Source organism: Ceratotherium simum, chromosome 14 (genome assembly GCF_057802395.1).
Source record: "Ceratotherium simum simum isolate JZ-2026a chromosome 14, ASM5780239v1, whole genome shotgun sequence".
Taxonomy (NCBI): domain Eukaryota; kingdom Metazoa; phylum Chordata; class Mammalia; order Perissodactyla; family Rhinocerotidae; genus Ceratotherium; species Ceratotherium simum.
Genome location: NC_141913.1, coordinates 19,699,240 through 19,724,055, shown reverse-complemented (window position 1 = coordinate 19,724,055; position 24,816 = coordinate 19,699,240). Strand labels below are relative to the sequence as shown.

The 24,816-nt window shown below is 36.6% G+C and overlaps 1 pseudogene; it reads right to left on the bottom strand.

Moving 5' to 3' along the window:
- Positions 1-1,535: 1,535 nt before the first annotated feature.
- Positions 1,536-22,277, bottom strand: LOC147915274 (ubiquitin-conjugating enzyme E2 L3-like; annotated as a pseudogene).
- Positions 22,278-24,816: the final 2,539 nt, after the last annotated feature.

Sequence of the window (24,816 nt, the reverse complement as noted above, 5' to 3'; positions counted from 1 at the left end):
AGGTATCTCCAGCATCATCAACCTGGCCTTGGGCTTCAGTCACCATGATATTTTTTGTGTTCCTTGAATATTTCAACATCCACCCTCACTTTAGGCCGTTTGTACATGTTGCTCTCTATCCAGGAATGCTTGATACTCCAATATGCCTTTAACTATCTAATTCTTATTACCACAATTCATAATTAGATATTCTATATTTGTAGTTCTTTATCAAGTACCTTGTCTACCAACTGTAATCTTTCTGAGGATAGACATCATGTATTTGGTTTATCACTATATACCCACGCCTAGGGTTACTAGAATTAGCAAATCATTGTAGGATATGTATTTTTCTTTTACTTCTCCAAATCTTATGCAGGTTCCTCATAGCTTAGATTGGAAAATGGCTGATCACTTCCTTTTATTGTTACCGAGTGAAAATTGTTCTGACGGGCTCCATCTCATTCTGCATGGCACAAACTTATGCTAAAAATTTACTCATTGCTCACTTGAAATTCAAACTTACCTGAACACCCTGTGTTTTATCTGGCATTCTTACCCAACCCAAGCCAGTGCCCAGAACATTGCAGATGCTCAATAAATATGTACTGAATAAATGAACTTAGTAATATGTTCCCTATTTTGAGATTCATTATTCTTAAGTACTTCTTTTTCATTGTCTTTAAGATGTATCAAATTGAAGAACCTTGGCAGAGATGGTTAAAAGGAGCTATAAAATGTACAAAAATTTTCTAATAATTGTAGTCAAGATACTGATGTACAGAGTTAGCAAATCGGGTAATAGTATGCCTTCATAATGACATCTGTATAAAGTCTAATCATATCGGTACTTACCACACATTGCATAGCTGTAAACTAATTTATGACTAAAAAAATCTGTTTAATTTTTTTATTATTAGTATAAACAAGGAAACAATTTTGAATGCAAGGTATTATATTTCAGGTAAATCAGTTGGTAAGCTTGCACACAGAATCATCAGGGAGACAATAAGTCAAACTCAAGTTTTTATTCAAACATAGAATTGTCTATTCATAAATTGTTCAATGCCACTAAAATTTCTGAAAATTTTATCTTTATTTTGTATTCTTAAATAAACGAACAGATTTATATACACTCTACCTACAACCAAAAATGTTAATGAAACAGATTACAATAAAAGCTCATACAATAACAAAATAGTTAATGTAAGATTAAAAGAAAGGAACTATGCTAGTTCTCTGTTCCCAGGTCAATAGCTGCCCTTCAATGCCCTGCTTTGTGCATTCACAAATCGGTAGCAGCAAGGGCGGGCGGTGTGTACAAAGGGCAAGGGACTTAATCAATGCAAGCTTATGACCTGCACTTACCGAGAACTCCTCGTTTATGGGGAATAATTGCAATCCGTGATCCCCATCACGAATGGGGTTCAACAGAATTTTTTTTTTGCAACATCTGAAATTTTTAATCCTTTCTTTACAGGTTACCTAGACCATTTTTCATTAAGAAAACTAGAAAGTTGGTAACTGCCACAAGCCATCACCAGGCAGTAGTTCGTGTCAATTTTCCACAGAGTCCTGCTTTGCGGGGTGTCTGAATGCACTGCTTGGGGTCTCTGCTCACATATACTGGAATCAATCATGGTAGATTTTAGTCCACAGGTCGCTTTTCCCCATATTTCTTTGTAAACTCTTCAGAGGACCGAATATTCTATGGTCCTTAGAGTATTCTTCAGCTAGGTCAGCCCAAGGGAGTGCTCGGGCTGGGGGTCGTTCGCTAATGCTATGAGGGACTGGATTACTGGGTCAGTTTTGGTTGCTGGGTTCCAGTTTTCAGCACTAATTAGAGTCAGACAGTCCTGTCCCTTTTCATCGATGTTCAGGTGATAGATCTTTGTTTTAAATGTGATCTTCTGTGGTTTGAATGGGTACTCTGCTGGAAAGTTGATTTCAATTCTGAAGGCCCCTTTATCGTATGGGGTCCCCAGTGGTGGGAGTGAGGAGTTATCCTCTAGAACCACATCATTCAGCCCATTGCCCTTCAGCTTTTCTCTATTTTAAACTGGGAGCACCATCAAGAAATAGGGGAACAAGAGAGAGAGGATGAGGTATTTATTCCTTCCGCTCCCTTCCTGCCACCACGGTTTTGACAGAACTGCATCCTTCTATAGCAAAACTCCTATACAGTGGCCCCCCTTCTGTAGCAGCCGCTCTCTGGTGCAGGCTCTAGTTTCTTCAGTCTGCCCCTTCAGGCAGGGATGATAATGGCTGCCTGGTCTTTGTCATCTCTGGTGTTTCAACATTCCTTGTTGATTTCCTTATCACTTTCCTCTGTCAAATAAAAACAAATCTGGGCTTGGGTAAGGAAAGATTTTATTAGAAAAGACTATGGCAATAGCGGGAAGTAGACTGTTATAATAAAGAGAATGCTCTGATGGTAAGATCTGCAAGAATCTCAGAGGTCAGGCAGAAGTTTCTTTTATGGGGAGGAATAAAGAAGGCTTGAAAGAACCTGGAATGGGAGAGTGGGATGAGCCAGTGGTGCGATCAGATAGTTGAGCAGGAAATTTCTTTCCTAGTAATAATTCAAAAGGCTGTTATGAAGTTGTTCCACATCCAGCGCTGGCTCAGGCTGAGTGTTGGCCAAAGTTAAGGGGCCTGGGGGAAGGTGAGAAGCTTAACCAAAATTCGTCAAGTGAGCAGGTATTTCGTCCAGATTGGTAAATTCGTACCAACTGTTCATGTTGTTATTATGGGGAAAATGTCCTTCCATGATGGGATAAAAGACGTTTAGTTCAAAGTTTTGAGTAAAATTGGTCATCTTGTTTATGTGTGGCAATGCTATGCTTCTTTCCATGGAATTAATTTCTTTTCAAAATTAGATTTAATTTTTTCCCTCAAGAATAGTAATTGCTGTCTAAAAAGTGTGTTAAATAGGATTACATCATGGCTCCTCTGGCTGTGATTTTTTTTAATAGAAATTACTGGAAGTTTTTGAATGCCCTTGGTTGTGAAGAACTGACTCACTATATCTTAAAAAATAAATTGAAGAAAATTTATAGGTAGTAAGAGCAGATCTTATCGTGCTTAGAGAAAGGAGAACACTAGTATATTAAAAGCAGCACCTTTCAGGAAAGAGTAAATTTACACTTGTTCCAGTCTAAAAAATTACTATTATGTGTGAGAAGGAGATAAGAACAAAAAGCAGTTAACATTTTGATGCAGCATCATGCAGAAGGAGCTTCTTCTAAGACAGAATTTCAGTTCTTGTTCTGATACTCGTTAATTATGGTTAAGTGGGCAAGTTCATTTAAACATTCTGACTTCCTATTTTATTTCTTGGAAAAAAAAAAACTGAGGGTAATAATATATGTCCTACCAATTATTTGGAAATGTTGTGAAGATAAAAAGAGATAACAGAATTGAGAAACTCGTTTTATAACCTGTAGAATTTGAATATCAATGCCATGTGTTATTATAGAAACTTAAGAATGTTTCACCAAAATGTAAAAAGAGTTAGTTGAAGACACATAACCCTATGTTGTTCTGATTTGACTGAAATAAACCTGCTTCACCTGTGTTTGAAATCTTAAATGGTAAAGAACTGATGATCATATTCATTAGAATTTGAACACAGACTTGAATCTTGAATTCTTAGATTACTTTTTCAATGTTAACTTCCTCTTTCCTAAAACTTATTGTTCCACAAAACTGGTAGGAATGAAGGAATACCTTTGTTAATAAAAAAAAAGATACAATACAAATCATATTAATAACATGTATATAGAGGTACAAACATTGTATAAGGCACTTAAAAATCATTTTTTATTGAACTCTTTGAGATAATGGTAGATTCATATGCAATTGTAAGAAATAATAAAAGAAATCCTGTGTACACTCCACCCAATTTCCCTCAATGGTTAAATCTGGCAAATCTATAGTACAATATCACAACCAGGATATTAGCATTGATACAATCATGGTGCAGAACATTTCCATCACCACAAGGATCTCTCACATTGCCCTCTTATAGCCACATCCACTTCCCTCCCACCCCCACTTAATCCTTAACCTTCAGCAACCACTGGTCAGTTCTATATTCTGTTATTTCAAGAATGTTATACAAATTACATTAACATATAAATTAATATTATATAATAAATTACAGTATGTAATCTTTTGGAATTGGTATTTGATTGTTTCCAGTTTGGGACTGTTACAAATAAAGCTGCTAAAAACATCTGTGAACAGGTTTTTCAGTGAACTTAAGTTTTCATTGCTAGGGATAAATTACCCAGAATGCAATTGATGGGTCACATTGTATCTGCATATTGAGTTTTTTTATTTAAAAAAAACTGTCATCTATTTTCCAGAGTGATTGTACCAGCATACGTTACCACTAGCAATGCGTAAGAGACTCAGTTTCTCTGCATCTTCATCAACATTTGGTATTGTCACCATTTTTTTCAAAATTTTAGCCATTCTGATAGGTAAGTGGTGGTATCTCCACAGTGTTTTAATTTGTATTTCCTGAAGGCTGGTGATGTTGAATACATTTTCGTGTGTCTATTTGCCACCCTTAATCCTTTTCCATTAACTTCTTTATGATTTTTGCCCATTTTCTAATTAGATCATTGTTGGTTGGTTTTTCTACTACTAAGTGCTGAGAGTTCTTTATTCTAGATACCAGTCCTTTGATGGATATGTGGGTTGAACATATTTTTCTCCTACTCTGTTGCTTGTCTTTTTATCCTCTTAACAGTGCTTTTCTCAGAGCAAAAGTTTTTCATTTTAATCAGATTCAATTTATCATTTTTTTCTCTTATGGATTCTATTTTTCAAGTCTAATAAAGCTTTGCCTAACCCTAAATCCTGAAGATTTTTCTCCTATGTGTTTTCTAAATGCTTTATAGTTTTTCATTTTGCATTTTAGTCGGTGACCCATTTTGAGTTAGTTTTTGTATAAGATGAGAGACTTAGGTTGGGGTTCATTTTTTTTTAAACCTATGGAAATTCAATAACTTCAGCACCATAAGTTGGAAAAGCAATGTTTTCTCCATTACATTTGTTTTGTACCTTTGTCAAAAATCAGTTGGCATATTTCCATGGGTCTATTTCTGAGTTCTTTCTTCTGTTCCTTGATTTATGTGTCTATCCCTCCACAATACTACACAGTCCTGATAACTGTTGCTATACAAAAAGTCTTGAAGTCAAGTAGACTGATTTATCCCATTTTCTTCTTCTTTTAAAAAAATTTTCAGATATTCTAGTTCCTTTGCCTTTCCATATACATTTTAGAATACTTTTGCATATATCTACAAGATATCTTGCTGGGATTTTGATAGGAATCAAGTTAAACCTATATATCTGTTTGAGGAGAATTGAAGTGTTTACAATGTTGACATTTCCAATCTAGGAACACGGTATGTTTCTCCATTCATTTAGAATTTTTTTCATCAATATTTTGTAGTCTTCAGCATACAAGCCCTATACATGTTTTGTTAGATTTACACCTAAATTTTTTTTGAGTGATTGGAAATTGTATTATATTGTTAATTTTGGTGTCCACATTTTCATTAGTGGTATATAGAAATACAATTGATTTTTGTATGCTTATCTTGTATCTTGTGGCATTGCTGAACTCACTAATCATTTCTAGGAGGGTTTTTGAATTATTTGTTAGGATTTTGTGTGTAGACAATATTGTCACCTGCAAACTGGAATAGTTTTATTCCTTCCTTTCTAATTCAAATGCCTTTTATTTTATTTTCTTGCCTTAATGCTAGATCTACCAGTGTTATGTCGAATAAGAGAGATGAGAGGACAACCTTAACTTGTTCCTGATCTCCTGGGAAAAGCATTCAGTCTCATCATTTATGCACAACGTCATCTGTAGTTTTTCTGTAGATACTCTTATCAAGTTGAGGAAATTCTCCTATATTTCTATTTTTCTGAGAGTTTTCACTGTGAACGGGTATCAAATTTTCTCAAATGCTTTTTTTCTGCATCTGTTAATATAAGCATGTGTTTTTTCTTCTTTAGCCTGTTAATATAGTAGATTACATTAAATAATTTTCCAGTATTTTCTAATTTTCTACCAATCTTGCATACATGGAATCAACCTCCACTTGGTAATAGTGTATAATTCTTTTATATATTGTTGAATTCTATATGGTAATATTTTGTTAAGAATTTCTGCATCTATATTTATTAGGGTTATTGGTCTGTAGTTCTCTCTCTCTCTTCTTAACTTTTTAGCTCTCTTCATCTGATTTGGTATCAAGGTAATACTAGCTTCATGAAACAAATTGGAAAGTATTCCCCCCTTTTCTAATTTCTGGGAGAAATTGTGTAAAATTGGTGTTAATTCTTCTTTACACATTTGTTAGAATTATTCAGTGAAACCATCCAGATCTTACCATGGAGTTTGGAGTTTTTAAATTACGAATTCAATTTCCTTAATAGTTATATTACTATTTAAATGATCTATTTCATATTGGGTGAGTTGTGGTAGTCTGTGTTTTTCAAAGAATTGCTCAATTTCAGGGGCCGGCCTGGTGGCATAGTGGTTAAGTTCACGCACTCTGTTTCGGCGGCCTGCGGTTTGCTGGTGTGGATCCCGGGCACAGACCTACGCACCACTCATCAAGCCATGCTGTGGCGGCATCCCACATACAAAATTGAGGATGATTGGCACAGATGTTAGCTCAGGGACAATCTTCCTCAAGCAAAAAGAGGAAGATTGGCAACACATGTTAGCTCATGGCCAATCTTCCTCATCCCCCAAAACATAGAATTGGTCCATTTCATTTAAGTTATCAAATTTATATTTGTAGACTAGTTCATAATATCCCCTTATTATCTGCAGCTTCAGTCTGATAGCACTGTTTCATTGCTGGTATTGATAAATTGTATCTTTTCTCCCTTTTTCTTTGTCAGTCTTGCTAAAGGTTTATCTATTTATCTTTTCAAAGAACCAGCTATTTGTTTCATAGATTTTCTGTTATTTTTCTGTTTTAGGTTTCTTGATTTCTATTCTTATCTTCACAGTGTCTTTTCTTCTGATTGCTTTGGGTTTATTTTGTGCTTTTTTGTCCCCTAGATTCTTAAAGTGGTAACTTTTATTACTGATTTGAGACTTTTCCTCTTTTTTAATATACACATGTAGTGCTACAAATTTCCCTATCAGCATTGCTTTAGCTTCATCTCACAAATTTTGATACGCTGGATTTTCATTGTCATTCAGTTTTATATATATATATATAAATTTCCCTAGAAATGTCCTCTTTGAACCATGGAAATCAAAGTATGTTGTTTATTTTCCAACTGTTTTCTGTTATCATTCTGTTGTTGATTTCTGGTTTGACTCCATTGTGGCTGGAGCACACACTCTATATGACTTCAATTCTTTAAAATTTGTTGAGGTTTGTTTATGGCCAAGATATGGTCTATGTCTGTGTGTGTTATGTGGGCACTTGAAAAGAATGTGTCTTGTGCTTTTGTTGGGTAAAGTGTCCTAAAAATGTTGATAGGATCCTTTTATTTGATGTTATTGAGTTCTATGTCCTTGCTGGTTTCCTGACTATTTGTTCTATCAATTGTTGAGAGAGGAGTGCTGAAGTCATCAACTGTGTTGATGTTTATCCTTTCAGTTTTATCAGTTCAATCAGTTTTATTTCACAAAACTGTAACTATAGATTTGTTTGTTTCTTCTTCCTGTTTCATCAGGATTAGGTTCAAATATTTTGAGCTCTGTTGTTTGGTACATCCACATTTAGGATTGCTATGTCTTCTTAATGGTTTTACCTTAATATCACTTTACAATGTCTTTCTCTGTTGCTGGTAATTTTCTTTGCTGCTTTATTTTTTATTTATTTATTTATTTATTTATTTGTGTGTGAGGAAGATCAGCCCTGTGCTAACATCTGTTGCCAATCCTCCTCTTTTTGCTAAGGAAGACTGGCCCTAGACTAACATCCTGCCCATCTTCCTCCTATTTATACAGGACGCCACCATAGCATGGCTTGACAAGAAGTGCGTGGGTGTGCGCTGAGGATCTGAAACCCAGGCCGCCAAAGCGGAGCACACACACTTAATTGCCACGCCACCAGGTCAGCCCCTTCCTTGCTACTTTAGCTGACAGTTATATAGCCAATCCTTTTTCTTTCCTTTTACCCTCAACCTACTTATTTCATTATATTGAAGTAAATTTCTTTTGGACACCATATATTTGTATATGTTTTTAATTCACTCTTCCAATTTCTGTCTTTTAACTGGCATATTCATGGCATTTGCATTGAATGTAATTATTGATAGAGTATGGGTAAAGTCTGCCATTTTACTTTTGTTTTCTATTTATTCTGTTTTTATATCTCTATTTTCTTTATCCTGCCTTCCTGTGGGTTACTCGACAATTTTTTAGAATTCCATTTTGATATAGTGTTTTTTATCAAATAGCTTTTTAGTGATTGTTCTAGGCAATCCATTATATATACAAAATTCATCCTCATCTACTGATGTCATCAGTTCAAGTGATGTGATATCTCCATTTATGCCCATTTACCCTCCTGTTTATAATATAATTGTCTTAAATATTTCCTCTACATGCATTTAGAACCACATTAGATAGTGTTACAATTTTTTATTCAACCATCAAACGTAATTTGGAAAATCTATTGTATTTACCCATATTTTTGCTTATCATGCTCTTTCTTCCTTTCTGATGTTACAAGATTTCTTCTTTTATCGTTTCTTTTCTACTTAGAAGACATCCTTAGCCTTTTCTCAGAGTCGGTCTACTGACAACAAATTCTCTTGGCTTTCTTTCATCTGAGAATCTTGATTTCCCCTTTATTGCTGAAGAAAATTTTCATTGGATATAGAATTCTGGGTAGATATTTCTTTTCTTTCAACACTTGATAATTGCTGTTTATCACTCCTTTTGGGTTCTATGGTTTTGCATGAGAAACTGGTTGATATTCTAATTGTTTTTCACCTATATTTAAGGTGTCATTTCTCTCTCACTGCTTTTAAAATTTTTTGCTTTGTCTTTACGTTTCAGATATATTACCATGGTTTGTCTTGATGTGGATTTCTTTGGGTTCTTTCTGTTTGCGGTTCATTCAGCTTCTTAATTCTGTTGTTTATATATTTTGTGAAATTTAGGAATTTTCGGCCATTAATTCTTTGAATAGTCTTTCAGTTCCTCTCTCTTTCTTCTCTGCTTAGAACGTCATGAAATGAATATTAAGTCTTTTGTTGTACTTCCACACATCCCTGGGGCTCTGCTCATTTTCTTTGAATCTATTTTTTCTCTCTGTGGTTTATATTGAGTAATTTCTATTGTTTTATCTTTGAGTTAACTGATTTTTTCCTCTGTTTTCTCCATTTTGCTTTGATCCCACTGGGTGGGTTTTTATTTGATTATTAGATTTTCAATTTTAAAATTTCCATTTGGTTCTTTACATCTCCTAATTTGCTGAGGTTTTCTGTTTTTTGTTTTGTTTTGTTTTCAGCATGTTCACAATTGCTCACTGAAGCGTTTATATGATTGCCGTTTAAAATCTTAGATAATTCTAACTTCTCTGCCATCTCAGCGTTGGCATCTATTAATTATCCTTTCTTATTCAATTTCTGATCTTCTTGGTTTTTGGTAAGAAGAGTGATTTTCATCTGAAACCTGGGCATTTTGAGTATTATGCCATGATACTCTGGATCTTAATTTAAATCTTGTTTTACCCAGATTCTTCCCACATTGCTCTGGCAGGACAAGGTGAAGGCGGGGGGGTGTGGGACACTGCCTTGTTACTGCCAAGTGTGCATAAAAGCCAAGTCCCCCATTTTGTCTGCATTGACCCCCAAGGGGGCAGCCCCTCTATATTGCCGGATAGGGATGGAAGTCTAGACTTCTCATGTGGTCTCCACTGACACTGCTAGAGGCTGGAGGGTCATTACCTCCTGGTGGGGATGAAAGGCCAGTCTCCCCTCCCAGTCTTTTCTGACACCACCCCAGTAAGAGGGTTAAGTTGTTTCATTACAGTCTGGCAAAGGTAGACGCTTAAGCTCCCCTCTCAACCTTTGCTGGGGCAGGGGAGAGGGGCACCATTTTTTCTGTGTTATTTGACTGGAATACAGAGTTTACTGTTTAAAAATGTTCTGTCTTGTTAGGCTGCCTCTATTCTGGTCGTTTAGCTAGAAAGAGTCAGCTTTTATTGGGTCTTTTTTTGGTCTGTACCGATTGGCTCTCTGGATTGCTAGCTTCTTCAAATCTAACTAAATCTTAGACATATGAGACATTCCAAAAGGAATACTCGGAGAACTCATCACCACTTCACTCCTTGGATTCTGAGGTCCCCAGCCAGTTTTTCTTCTGTTCTCCATGTTTCAGATTCTTCTGAGCTTTTTTCCAATGTTGTTTTATATACAATGTCCTGGGATTTCAGTTATATTTAATGTGAGGAATAGGAAAAATTATATCTGATACAAATCATATTAATAAGTCGCACTTAGATGTACAACCATTATATATAACTGCATTAAACAATGTCTTTTGTAATTAATACATGCAGCTTTAGCCAGCCACCTTGCAAAGTGAAGAACCTTCTCCAGTGCTACTCAGTTAAGAATGACACTGCTAGAGATATGAAGGCTTCAGAATCTGTATCTCAAAAAGTCAGATCTACTTGAGAGGGAGTGACAGGCCCAGATCAGGTCAGGCCACAGTGCCCTCACCTGCTGCCCCTCAGGGCTCATCAAAACCCTTCTCACTTGGTCACTTAAAAGAGAACGATCAGCTATTTTTCAAACTACCCTGTAAGGAATTTACATACGCTTTGAAACAAGAAGAGAAATACGCATCCTATAATTATATTTCTCAAATTTGAAATATGAAAGTATAATATGATACCTTTTTCTTTGTTTCCTTGTTTTGCCATCCATACATAACTTAACTCTTTTTCATATTTTATATTACAACATGCATTGCGCACAGGAGCTAACTGAAAGACAGAATCCCCATTTGCCATCAGGATGAACAATCACACACATAGCCAAAGGATTCAGGTAGCAGTCTTTCTCGAAGCAACCTTTCTTCTTGTCTTCTTGGCAGCAAGGTTCCTTGCCTCTGGCTTGAATATATGAACTAATATAAAACACACACATACCACACACACACACACACTTTACAAAAGCACCTGAAGTAATTTATACTTTTTAATTATTCCAAAAGTTTAACAGGGAATTATAAACTGTTTTGAGAGACAAATTACTAGGGGGAAAAGAGAGGTAAAATAAATAATCAGAAGCAAGTAAAATTATAAATCCTATAATTAAACAATTTCAATTAGACCGATTAGTCAACTGAAAGGAAAATCAATTATTCTGGCAAGGAAGGAAAGAGAGGGAAGGATCATTTGCCGTGTGCCTCCCATGAGCTCAGAGAAGGAGCAACGCTCCTTCACATTCACGCTGTCATTTCATTTTCACAAGGCCATGAGGTAAACATTATTATCCCAAACTTAGAAATGGAGAACACAGAGGTTTAAATTCACATAAGTAATAAGTGGCTGAACTGGATTCAAACCCTGCTTCCCTGGCAGCATTGCTTATAAGTATTCTTTTTTGCTCCGTCTCCAGAAAATATTACTGCAAACTTAAAATTGAGTAATGTAGAGGATACTGTTTGTTTTTTCCTAAGGGCCTCTCTTAGCATTACAAATCTCTTTTACTGTTTAGCCCAATCTAGAGGTGCAATCCCACACTTAACGTCTGGGGAAAGAAAAACACCCAGGGTTTAAAAAGTATCTCCCAGGTCAATGAATGATTTAACTATAGAAGGTTAAAAGAGCAGGGAACTGGTGCTAATAAAAATATATTAGAAATCAAGGCCAGATATTTGATTAGTTTCTCTAGCCAGTCCTTCCTTCTTATACTCTTCCCCATTTTCTACAACTCTAAGAGGTGCATATCACAAAATGAATAGATCAGATCTGAAGAAAATTTATCAAAATAGAAGGGGAAAAAAAGCCCAAAACCCAGCTCTTTTCTCCTGGAGAAAAAAAAAAAAAAAGAAATGTTAAGAAGGTCATCTTTCCCTACAGAGTTCAAAGTTTTGACTGGTAGGCAATAGTTATTGTCCATGTTATAAATGTGGAAAGTAAGCCATAGAGAATAAGGTGTCTGGCCAGAGTTGTACACAATGTCATTGATGGGTAAAATAATCTCTGTTTCTTGTTCCAGTTTCTTTTCCTTTTGGAAACTCTCTTCAGTCTGGAACACATTAGGTTGATAGAAACTGTCTAGATTTGGCCTGATGTATCAAAATAGCTTTCCAATATGGTTCTCAAATATTCAGCCTGGGGAAAGCTAAAAGGTAGAACCATCACTACATATTACTCATATGTCAACCAGGGTAAGGCTCTATATATCTCTACATAGCATCTATTTACACATACACAAAAGGGATATTTGGTGACTGTGATTTGGCAACATTGAGGACAATACATTAAAAAGTCTATTTTATGCGATCATAAAAAATCCTAAAGCTGATTTAGATTGAGTTATAAACACAAATTTTCCTAGGCTTCACCAAACTGAAATTTTTACTCTAGTGTAGAGCAGCTCCATGCTGCTCAGGTAATATGGACAGTATCCCAGGGATGCAGTAAAAGGAAAAATGACTGACATTGGCAGCTAGCTTAGACGACCAAGTGAAAACTATTCAACACGTCTCTCCCTTGTCACACCTACTCATCCTTTATCTACACATACAGATACATAAGACACGATGGCTCAAGGAAGGGACACAAAAACAAAATCTCAATCCAATTAGAGCCATATATAACCATTCCACACACTGAACAAGCAGATATCCTGGGTGAAATCATGAAGCCCTTGTTATTTTTTATTTTTTTATTTTTTGGTCTCTCAATATCTTTATCAAAGTCATTCTTCTTTAACTCTGGATGAAAGCAAGGCCAGTGCCACTCCTTTCTGATCACTTTTAGGTCACAAAATACTGCCTCAATTTCACAATTATAAAGACTAGTTCTATTTAATAAAGACTAGTTCTACTTAATAGTTGAAACTGTTAAAATTCACTTAGTGTTAAAATTTTGCATCCCTAATATGAGTCTGGAATAATCAGGAAGCCAGCAGCTGGAGATGGGTCTTTTTCCAATTTGTGCTTGACTTATCTTTCCCTAGGAACTCTCAATTAAGGGACACTTTCATGTAATCTACATCACTGTTCTCAGAAATTGGTAAAATGTTTGAAATGTACTCTCTCTTGTGAATGTTTAGTGGGTTTTTGGGTTTAACCCCATTTCTGCCTATCTTTCACATGCAGTTTCTGAGAGTTGAAATAAATTTCCAGTCCTTATGTAAAAAATACTGAGACAACGCAAAAATTATTTAGCTGTTTGCTCCATACAGTCCTTGTTCCAGGAAGATAAAACCAGTTAAAACAGATTACTTTTCAAGGTAACAGCTTGCACATCAAGACTATTCCAACATCATACAGTTTGTCCACCAAGATTTGCTTCATGATCCTCCTTTCATTTGCTCTTCAATCCAAAGCTATTACATCTGCCCAAACCCAGGTAGTTACTGCCTTCAAATCGTCCACCCAGCTCTAAGCTCCATACATACCCTTCTCCAACCTTCCCTTTTTGAGACAATATTAAGACTCTGTCAAGATGGTGTCCTCCCTTGCTGCAATAAGTTTAATGAACTCACCTTTGCTTGATCAGCAGGGTTTTCTGGAGGTCTTTGGGGTGGAGGCACAGAATTTTGACATTTCCTTGACTCAGGCTAATGTCTCCATGTTCTCAGTGGTTACCTACTCCTTCCTCAGCACCTCAACCTGGCATACCTCCAGCTTCTCTCAGCTGAAGTCTTTCAGTTCTTCCAGGCAACGCTGTTGCACAGAACCTAGGACAATAACACCCGGGCTTTGGGGCCGGCCGGGTGGCGCAAGTGGTTAAGTGCGAGCGCGGCCGCTATGGCCGCCGGGGGTTTGCCAGTTCGATCCCAGGTGCGCACTGACACACTGCTTGTCGAGCCATGCAGTGGTGGAATCCCGTACAAAGTAGAGGAAGATGGGCACAGATGTTAGCCCAGGGCCAGTCTTCTTCAGCAAAAAAAAAGAGGAGGATTGGCATCAGATGTTAGCTCAGGGCTGATCTTCCTCACAAAAAAACAAAAACAAACAAACAAAAAATAACACCTGGGCTTTTTTTCAGGTGTGGATTACCTTTAGTCTACAGGGAATACTTTTTTCTGGACAAACCCACAGTGTGCAAAGCAATCTTTAGTCTTTGGATACTTCAGGTGGAAGTCCACTATGTTCCCCAAAATAATATAGGAGAAATGTGAAGCTCTCTAGTCTCCTTAAAGTCCATTTCACAAGGCTTGGGGTCAGGACTTAGCAATACATATTCTCTTTCTTAGGTTTTCACATCTCAGATGTCTTGAAAGAAACAGTCTTCACAAATCACTCTTTAATTCATAACACATAAACTCTTATACCCTCAACACGAGTGAGAACTTGAGGAGGTCTCTAAACAGCTTTGGCTATCTATGTTGTGTGTATTTTGTAGGGCAGCCTGTTGCAGAACTCATGGATCACAGATAACAAAGTTATCTATAATCATAGGGTCTTAGTCAAAGCATCCATTTTAATATAAATGTTATGGGATAGCTCATTTCCCCTGATAGCATGCCTCCCCTTCTTCCATGGTGAGATAATTTAGTTCTGCATCCTGAAGATGCATAACCAATGGAATGAGAGGAATAATGTGCACAACTTCCTCAATACCTATGGAGAAGAGATTTCTTATCCTCCACTACTCCTCTTCCTTCTTCCACAAGATCTAGAACACAGACATGGCATGACCCAGTTTTAACCAGTTCCCTAGTCAATGAGGAACAATAGAGTGAAAGGAAACTAGGTCTCCAAAGAACCAGATCAAGCAGAACTTCTCAACTCCAGATCACTAACCTGTGAGAGGAAAAATAAATCTCTGTATATTTTTTGTCTATGTGTTACAACAGCCCAACCTGCATACTAACCAATAAACCTCCTATTATACACAAAATAACAGAGTTAAGCCTAAACACAGTGCGGTCAAAAAGGAGGGTAATTAACGTTTGGAGAGTACTCAGAAATGATCAACATAAAATAAACACTTAATAAATATTTATTTGAAATAAAACTGTTTGTTACATAGTTTGTAGAAGAAGAAACTTGATTTTGACTCAAGGGATACAACTACAATACAGAAAAGATACAACTTTTCTAACCCTTATTTTCAGCATCTATTACATAAGAAGATTTCACTAGATGGTAAAGTGGTTTTAGTCTAAAAAAATCTAGAACTTAATTCCCAGCATTACAGAGGCGTTGGGAATGGGGTTCTATCAGCATCATTCTTATGCCCTTTCACATACACCTTCTAGGCTACAAGTTGCCTGTGATTTTATGTTTCTTTTTTCCCTTGTTTATTTTATTCAGCATTATCTACTTAACAAGATCAAGAGCAGAAGATCCACAGTGTGATCTGTCCTGTTTCTAACTCACCTCTATGGCATTGTCAAATACAAGTTGTGGAAATAATTTCCAACTGATCCCATGCCAGCAAAACAAAAAGAAGAAGAAAAAAAACACTCTAACATTGATATTGCTTTTTAATTCTATGAGCCCTAAGTGCTCCACTTGAACATAAACTCAGATTCAGACATATTTCAGAGTATCTGCTGAAACAGAGTCTAGCTGTACCAGACACCAATTTTTTTTTTGAGAATTTTGTGCTGAAAGAAAAAGAGGAAATGGGATTGCTTGGGGAGTCTCTGGTAAGGAATGGAAGGGAGGGATGCAGATGATCGAGTGGGTGGTCTGATGTCTATTCATGACACTGATTGACCTGGCTCAAACCGAGATCAAAATTATGACCCTTTTGGAGTAAAAGAAAGCAGACAAAAGCTAGAGGAGCTGTTTCCATGGAGAAGTCATAAAACACCGGAATGCAGACAATGCTGCTTGAGTGACCAGATGACAAGACACAGAGGAGAAAAACAAAACCCCATCACATCGAGGACACTTGGGAATGCAATGCTGCTTTGTCATCTCAAAGTCTTCTAGTCTGAAGATTTGGAATTGTTGAAACCTAAACTTATCAAGCATTTTTCAAGAATCCCAGTGCTTACTTTATCTTATTTTTCAGACTGGTCCATATAGAAAGTGTATCTAATTCAGAATATGGAAGCAGGGAATGTTGATTTAGACTGCATGAATTCTAACTTTCCAGAAAGTGGTGGCACATTCATTATGATCAAGAAATTCAAATATTATTATAATATTAGTTACCCTGTTGGAAGTGCATGGTGGAGAGACTGGAAATGCCAGTCAAGGCCACTGCAGCAGACTGAAGTTGGATTATAAGTAATATAAATCTCTGAAGTTGAGAGTTGAGCTGCCTAAAACTGCAATCATTATTTGCGTAGTTTTCAAATATGCCAAAATACCTTGTTGTTCAGCTGTTGGTTTTCCCCTTTGGTTTTTGGCGTAGGAAAGAGATTGATGAACGCTGAAGAGCATACCTTGGCAAACAAGTGTGAAATAAAACAATGAATTTGAATGGAGCTGGGGACAAAGTAGAATATATATTTGTGAGGCAGTGAATGTCAGTTTGCTCCTGAAAAGTTAACAGACAAACAAGCCTTAAATAAGAAAATCATCTTGGGTCCTCCTTTATATCAGTCACACAGCATCAACAAAAGAAGTTCAGGTAGTTTTACTCCCTTTTATATGCTCTATTTGGTGTAAACATAAAAATGTGTCTTCTCGCTTTTAGCTTCTAAGGTTATATAGCTAAAATCACATTTCTGTAAAGTTACATTTTCTGTAACTTTTCACTTCAGTGAATTCACAGCATTAATATTAACAAACTCAAGATTTGAAATCTGCCTTTTGAACGTATGCCCCAAATTATATTTTTCAGGTAGCTAGACTATACCAATATAAGTAACATTAAAATATCATAATTTTATGAACTATTGATTTCATTTTTATCATTTGTTGTCTCATAATGATTCATTTTTAATATTAGGTCTAGAAAATTATCTTTAGCTGGCATTGTTGAATCATCCTTCCTTTCCCCCAAAGAATCTCTTGTTCAAACAAACAAAGAACTCTTATTTCTGAATGATCTGAATGGTACTTAATGTTCATCTATGCACTGATCTGTAGCTCTGACACACCATGCTTCCAAATGACAAAAAGAAAATATATTTTCTCATCACCTACGGAAAAAAAATCGAAAGGCTTGAGTGAACACAATGGCTGTGCTCAAGTATTTGATTTATTCAATTATGAAACATTTACAGTCGGTTAGAAAATGCCTCCCTGTTTGCTACCTTTCTGTTATATCGATACATTAGGACTTTGCATCCCTAAGTCCAGAATGAGCAATGGGAGAGCATCAGGTGGTCAGTGACAAGCAAAGTCATCATGCAGGGCATCCCAGGGCCTGCAACTGTGTCTAACAATGCCCCTATCGTTTCAGAAGACATGGTCACACGTATGGCAGCTCACTTCAGGGGCATCTAAAAGGCAGCACAGAGTGCCTCATAATTTCTAACTAACAGAAAGATCATGGATTATGTTTTAGTTATTTTTGCTGCAAAACAAATTACCCCAAAATGTAGTGACTTAAAACAACAATAATCACTTTTCATCTTTCACCGTTGCTGTAGGTCAGGAATTTAGCTGGGGGTTCTGGCTCAATGTCTCTTGGGAGATTGCAGTCAGAGATTGGTTAGGGCTACAGTCATCTGAAGCTTGAGTGACACTCCAGGATTTGCTTCCTAGGTAGCTCCCTCATGTGGCCAGCAGGTTGATGCAGACTATTGGCCAGAGGCCTCAGTTCCTATCCACTTGGGTTGTTTCACATGACTGCTGGAGTGACTTGACAGTATGATTGCTGCTTTCCCCAGAACAGGTGATCCAAGAGACCAAGGCAGAAGCTGTAAGCCTTTTATGATCTTGTCTCAGAAGTTACAGTGTCACATTCACTGTGTTCTACTGGTCACATCAGCCACTTCTGATTTGATATGGAAGAGGACTACACAAGGGTGTAAACATCAGCAGGAGAGGACCACTGGGGGACATAATGGAGGCTAGCTAAAACAGGTTATGTAAAGTCTGCTGTGCTTCATAATTTTTAAGTTTTTAACCCCAAAAAATGTAAAATTGTCTAAAAATTCTTACCACATGCATTCTTCTCCATAGATGAGATGGAATATATCTTGTAATGTATAGTCTTCCCATCCCTTGACTGACTACAGAGACAGAGAGAAAGATTGAATTTTCCTAAAAAAAGGATCACACAATATACAGCGTTCTGCAACAAACACTTAGTATAACAGCAGTATGGAGATTACTAAATCTAAAAAAAGTCACCAAGCACAACGTTATGCAACACAACCCTTCATTTTATGTACTCTCAGTATTCGTTTATATGTATAAATATATTATTCACATGGTCACACAATAATAATGTAAATACAATTTGTATCCTGCCTTTTTTTTTTCCTGCTGAGGAAGATTAGTGCTGAGCTAACATCTGTGCCCATCTTCCTCTATTTTGTATGTGGGACGCCACCAGAGCATGGCATGATGAGCAGTGCATAGGTCTGTTCCTGGGATCCAAACCTGCAAACCCCAGGCTGTCAAAGCGGAGTGTGTGAACTTAACTACTAGGACACCAGGCTGGCCCCTAGCCTGCCTTTTTTTTGGTGTGAGATCAGCCGTGTGCTAACATCTGCCAATCCTCCTCTTTTTATTTTTATTTATTTATTTTTTTTTGCTGAGGAAGACTGGCCCTGGGCTAACATCCACACCCATCTTCCTCCACTTTATATGGGACGCTACCACAGCATGGCTCGACAAGCAGTGAGCCGGTGCGCACCCGGGATCGGAACCGGCGAACCCTGGGCCACCGCAGCGGAGCGTGTGCACTTAACCACTCGCCCCACTGGGCCGGCCACCTGCCTTTTTTTACTTAACTTTTACTTAATATTTTCATGTTCCATAATTATTATTATATTAATTGCATAAATTTCAGATGATACGGAAAAGTTTGGTATAGCCATGTAAGGGGATACTTGTATTGATTTAAATTATTAATCAATGAGAATTCATGTGACCACAAAACTATCTCACTAGCTTCTCCTCTAAAATAGAATTTTTAATGTACGACAGTTATATAGAAATATTTTTACTGCATTTAAATATGTAATGTAATAGATAATACCCTGATCGTGTTGTAACATAATTTCCTAAAATTGTTGCTCCTTAAATAAGCTTTCTCATTTCCAATTGTTGAAATATTCATTAAATATGGCAATATTTGCTTAATAGTATTCATACATATTTTTATGCAAATGAGCATTTTAAATCCCAGATATTTTCTTAATTTGCTGAATGATAAACATAAGGGATTCTCAATTTAATTGGGAAGATAAACAGCACAGGCCATAGACAAGTGACAGAGACAAGAGACTTTATGCCAGCAGGAAGGAAGTGTAATAAGGAAAAAAAACTCCTGCTTGATCTAATTTAGAGCACAGAAGAGCTTCAAGAATGTCTGAGAATTAATCTTTCTATTTATCCAGAATGAAAGAAGACAATTAAGGTTAAGAAAAATAAAATGCAAATGCGCAGATTTTTATTTTTTCCTCAGCAATATTCTACCCAATTTCCTAGTAACTGAAGCTTTATAAAACCAAATTTAGCATTAGAACATTTTATACTTTCTTATGGAAAGAAGAAAAAGTGATTTGAGGCTGCATATTTAACTTTAGATTATAAAATGATGTTTAAATTAAAGTACAAATGGGTAATAATTGAAAAAAATGTCAAACTTGAAAATTAGATATTGAAATTAACATGATGTATTATAATTATTAGTTCATGTGCCTTTCTTCCCCTATTAACCTAGGAGTTCCATCAGAGGACGATTCGTCTTGTATTCCTGTCACCAAGAACACTGTCTAGCACATAGACACTCAAGAAATACTTGCTAAATTAATTTTTTTAATGTCTCCTAATTTGAATGGAAATCATCTCAGCTAACCGAATATAAAGCCTGCCTCTCTTTCCTAAACTACTAGTTCATTCTGTTAATTTCAACATCTTAAATGTTCTGACATTGGCAATTGACAAGTTTGGTTGTCACTTGTAATTGCAGATGATGTTTCTAGTATTATTTCCTGCAATTACTTAAAAACGTATATCAAGTCTAACATTCAAGAAAGCATATACATACACACAAATACATGGGCATGTCAAGAACTTAAATAAAACAGGACAAAAAACATGCTTTCTCCCACATCTTCAACCTCACTCTGAAATCAATCTCTTAAATATTTTTTAGTTGATTTTGATGGTTGCCTCCACTTCTCTAAATAATAAGCTTTTATTACTTTTTCCAGATTAGTTAACTTTACACCATATTTACTAGTTTGCAATCATGAAAGACTGAGATTTATTACATTTAATTTCCTCTTTCTCCCATCTTTGAGAGTTACATTATCATTTCTAGTTGTTCCGTTGATTACCTTTGGAACTTTAACCAATAGCCTTATATTTCTATTTTCTGTTTCTTTAACTTCAATTAATATCTTGACTCTTTGTTAGGAGAAAAGTCTTCCATGGGTTTCTCATGCTGCACTTCTGTTGGGTATGCCCAGAAGGCAAGGCCCTGGCTGCTCTTTACCACGGTTGTACTTGCAGTGAGCAGCCTCGAGGGATGAGGACATGCCTCCCTCTGCGGCAAAGAGCAGTCTTGCTTACTGCCTGCTGTAAAAGATGTGGGATTCACCACGCTCACTTGTGATGCAAACCACTGGGTACACAGCTTCCTACTAGATCCATCTACATGGCACTAGGTCGGAAAGGAAAACTGACTCAAACACGACGATCACGCTGCTTGCTGTGCTGTGAGTAATAAGTCCTTTGTCTCTGACCCAGGAGTCTTGGATCTTCTGCCAGCATCTGTGAAACAGTAACAAACTAACTTAGCTTGTAAGTAAGGTAAAATTGAATCATAAACCTGACACTCCCATCTATGAAAGATGATGTAAAATGTGATTAGTCTCCCTGTCCATTCTTCAGCCTTCTTCAGCTCATATCCAATGCCCAGACACACATCCCACCTCAGTCAGCTATGCTCTAACTTTTACATTATCAAGGTTTTTAACATCCACTTCTCATTCTAAAACTTTAATTAAACTTTCTGTGCTTAGTCCTAAATTGGCTGTATAATCTAAAATCCTATAAACAGTTTATATTATTAATAACTGTTAAACATTTAGTGTAGTAGGATTTTATGTCTCTCTCTGTGAGTCCAACGTTCCACTCCTTGAACCACCCTAAAGAGAATTTTCAGAGCATCAATGGCCCCTTCAGTGTGAAGAGTGTGTCCTTCCTCTGAAAGAAATTTTCTATTATTTCTCTGATATTTTCTTCCATTTTTTATGTTCCCTCTTTCTGTACTCCTTTTAGTTGATTGTTGTAGTGACTATTTACCTATTTTTGGCCTCTAGTTTTTTGCTTTACATTCTTAGAGATTTCCTTATGTTTCATAACTTTGAATTGACTTTTTATATTTATTTTTATGTTAGTTTTTAATCTATAATAACTCTTTCTTGTTTTAATGTGGCTTTTACAATTATCCAATTCTAGTTTTATTGATATAACCGTCTTCTGCATCTCTCGGACTACGTTAGAGGGTTTTTTTTCCCTTCTATTTCACAAATTTTTTTTTTTTCCTCCCAGAGTTGTAGTTTTCATTTCACTAAGAAATTTTTTTCTTTCTCTTTCACACTGACTTTTTCCTCCTACATCAGTGGTGTGGAGTTTGCTATGGTACGCCATTCAGATGTCCCTCTCAGGATTGAAGGATTTATTCTTCCAGCTGCTGGGATGGTTGTCAGCTGACCACTATCAGCCGTCAGCCCACTGTTTGAGTTGCCTCAGCTGGGTGTTCCACTTAGCCAGAAGTCATGTGCTTTTCCTGGGGCAGCTCACGTCCAACTTCTAATCACCAATGGAACATAGAGCCCCAGAGCCCTTGCTCCAAAACCTTTGAAGGACTCTCCCAGCTTCAAAGTTTTCTGCAGAGTCGGCTGTGTCCTTGTTGCAGTTGGATCACAGCCCCATCTCTCCCTTTACCCAATCTTACTACCTTTCCTTACCCAACAGGTGCTGATCCCAAAGCCACTCTCTCATGAACTTCCCGCATGATACTCTATCTCAGAGTTGGCTTCATGGGACACCCAAACTGCAGCATGTGATTGCTGGGTCCCCAATATATAAGAATTAAAATAGAAAGTGTGAGCACCCTCTACTACTAGGTAAAGTGGCAGGTGTCCTTATCATCCTTTCCTGTGAATGGCAAACATTTCTAGAAGGGTTGTGTGGCTTCATCTTAGGGTAAAAGGGCTGGGAGACTGCCGCCAGATGTGTCAACCCTCAGATGCTAGAACGAGGAAGGTTCTACTTTCAGGCACAGCAACCACTCTAGATGTCTTTTTTTTTTTTTTTTTGGTCAGGAAGATCAGCCCTGAGCTAACATCCATGCTAATCCTCCTCTTTTTGCTGAGGAAGACTGGCTCTGAGCTAACATCTATTGCCAATCCTCCTCCTTTTTTTTCCCCAAAGCCCCAGTAGATAGTTCTATGTCATAGTTGCACATCCTTCTAGTTGCTGTATGTGGGACGCGGCCTCAGCATGGCCGGAGAAGCAGTGCGTCGGTGTGCGCCTGGGATTCGAACCCGGGCCGCCAGTAGCAGAGCGTGCGCACTTAACCGCTAAACCACAGGGCCGGCCCTAGATGTCTTAAATCTCCTCCAAATTACTTTTAGATAAAGTGCCAAAAAGTTGTTTGTGGGATGCCTGGTAACTCCCTGGGATATAAAGGAATCGATATTTCTATATAAAGAAGTTCAATTAATTCCTTTATTTTCAGCTCAACTTTTTTTATCTCTCTCTCTCTACCACAATTACTTCTTCAAGTTTTTCCATGCTTCTAACAGCAGGTATGTTCTCACTGTTACTGTAGACTCCTCTAGAATATTCTAGGTTCTGATTTCCTCTGCTGTGTTTTCTCCCTTAACACTCTCTCATGCTCTAACTTCCAAAAATGTGTTGAAATATCCCATTCTCTGATAGCACTCTCTTACTATTCTCTCCATTGTATTTAGTTTATATTTTTGTGGGGTTTTTTTATTACAGTGAGCTCTAAAAATGGATTAGAAGTAAAAAACATAATCAGTTGGTTATCCTAAACTGAGCCTGCTCACCCAATTTAAACACTATACTACTGAAATGAGATTTCACCTTTTGTCTATAAATTGGATGGCATATATAGAATATGGTAGCAGTAGCACTGTCCAAAAAATCAGGAGGCTTGAGTTCTAGTTCATATTTCAAATAATTAACTGCAATGAATCACCGGCTCTCATTTTTCTTGTCCAAAATGTTTATTCAAGGATAGCTATTTAAAATTTGGGTAATATTCTTAAATATTTGTGATGATTCCAAATTTATATACACAGCTATAAGGAAAAAAAATGAACACAAATCCAAACCTTATATTTTCATAACAACTAAAGGCTAATATCCTACTCTGATGCTTTTGAGGACACTAGATTTGAATATCATTTAGATGTCAATCAGAACTAGTATTTAACTCTAACAGCTTCACTATGTAAATTGGAATTGGCCTAATTTCTGGGGGAATCACTCGTATTTGTTGGTCCTTTAAATTATCCCTTCAGTTATCTTTTCCTCATTCGTCCATGAGCCAGTTATTGATACGTCCCTGGGAACTCAACTTTCTCTAATTGTATCTTTGTTTTTCAATCATAAGTGAATTTATGCATTCATGTATAATTTGGTGCACAAGAGGGGCATTCCATAAGCTTCATTTGCTCTTGATTTGGGCATCTCAAAAATGTTCTGGCCAGATTCCCTATGACATGCCAATTAAGTTTATTTTGATGAATATGAGTCATCTACAGTTTATTGAACATAACATGGAAACAAATTATTTTTAAAAATGAGCAAAATTGGGTTACAGGTCAAACATGAATAAGGTCTTTATCATCTTTCTTGGAACATATTTGTCATTTAATAATTGAAGTGTCTAATACAATTCTAGCCTTTTAAATGTCAGTCATCTATGTTGGATCAGGGGGGAATACGCTGTAAAATTTTTGCTCCAGTATATTTGCTGCAAATTATTATAATAAAGCTTTAGATTTGTACTGTGAATAGATAAGATTTCCACATATCTAGAAATAAGTGTTATAAAATTCCATCAAAGGGAACTCGTTTATGAGCTGATAGGGACTAATAATGACCTCTAACTGTGTGACAGCATTAGCATTTGGGGCTTTCAATTACTCCATAGGAAAATCTTTGCATATTCATTTTAATTGAATGTCATAATCATTTTTCTAAAATAGTCAAGTAGGAAATATGTAGAAACATTAAATGCCTTAACTTTAAGGAAGCTATAAAACACAGATAATCTTAAAAATACAGTTCTGAGTAAGAATTTCCCTGGTCATCTACTTGCAGATACCCTAACAAGAGTCCACAATATGACCTCAAAATCATTTCCAGAACTAGACATCTTTGACATTTGAAAGTAAATTTATATCTAAATAGAATTTGTATTTTTACAATTTATTTAATTTAATTATGCTATTGACTATGAAGCAAAAACTAGGTTTGGAAACAGACTCCACTACTTAGTAAGTATGTGACCCTGGGTG